Below are 1,201 nucleotides of genomic sequence, written 5' to 3'. Positions count from 1 at the left end.
GCCATATTCATCTTACTTCAAGGAAGATAATCACAGGCTCTTCCTGAAACAACAAATACATCTCTTTCTTCGAAGTACACATTGGAAGCATTTGAGTTTGCATTATAACGGAACTCCATGATCTATCACTTTCACTCTGAATGTAAAGTTTATTCAAGCATGTGCCTAGGAGGGAATTCCTGCACTATGCCCAATATGGGGTGCCAGCAAGTCCATCATTGTGTGGGTACCCTTTGCAGAAGAAAATATACATTGCTGCTTTTGTAGACATCAAGTAAAATATTCTCTGTTGGCAATGTAACTCCGGTGAAAAGAATACTAAGAACGAGTTATAAACACAGATGTGCCGCCTATAGATCTGGCGTTGGACACCAGCGTTTTTTAACTTTATCAATGCTTGTTTTGCCATGGTTTGCCAAACCTTTCCTGTTGGGGAAGCTGACCGGCCATCAGCAATCCAAAACGAATCGTTGGCTAGCAGGAAAAATATATTTTTTAAGACAAAGCCATAGTATTCCCTGGAACTTGAGGGAATTACATTCGATGTGGCTTTGGTCTTGTGAAGTTAGCCAGTGTTTATCGCTTCTCGGCCTTTTGGCTAAGATCAAGTGTAGTAAACATAGCCAGTTTTTGAAGTGGGCTGACCCACTGCCCCATGCTATATGCTGTACAGGCCGTAAGAAAATGTGAATGGCAATATGAGAGACCAGTTGATAAAGAGGGCTAGCTGAAAGCCTCTATAAGTAAGTATTTTTAACATGTTATCCTAGTAAAATCAAACGTGTCTGGCTAAGGTCTTTAATGCACTTTTAATTTAGAAAAGGGAACCGAAACAACAAAAAGATGTTTAAGATGCAGAATATGTGGTAGTGTGATGGAAAAGCAAATCGCAGATGGAAATCAGCAGTTAAGCAAATTTATCACTGAAAAAAGAGGAAGTAACCCAAAAGTGCAATGGTTTCACAGAACCCCCCACCCATAAACAAAAGCGAAACTCTTGCATGTCATGATTTTATTGTGGCCAAAGAAACCAAGCAACAGTGTAAACCAAAGACTACGCCTACGTGCTGGTGTCTTGCCGCCCCAGGTCCAGTGCTTAATTTGAGCCGGTCATTTCCGGTGCTTGGCACTGGCACTATATGATAGTTTACACATGGTGGCACTGTCAGTCGAATTTAGAGATAAGAACAACAGCTGTTTA

General features: G+C 41.0%; 1 pseudogene; it reads left to right on the top strand.

Annotated features, from left to right (window-relative positions):
• Positions 1–578: 578 nt before the first annotated feature.
• LOC147698826 (U2 spliceosomal RNA) lies at positions 579–650 on the top strand (annotated as a pseudogene).
• Positions 651–1,201: the final 551 nt, after the last annotated feature.

The sequence above is a fragment of the Lissotriton vulgaris genome, chromosome 8 (assembly GCF_964263255.1).
Source record: "Lissotriton vulgaris chromosome 8, aLisVul1.2, whole genome shotgun sequence".
Classification (NCBI taxonomy): domain Eukaryota; kingdom Metazoa; phylum Chordata; class Amphibia; order Caudata; family Salamandridae; genus Lissotriton; species Lissotriton vulgaris.
The sequence above is the reverse complement of the archived record's forward strand: the minus strand, read 5'-3'. Positions and strand labels throughout refer to the sequence as shown.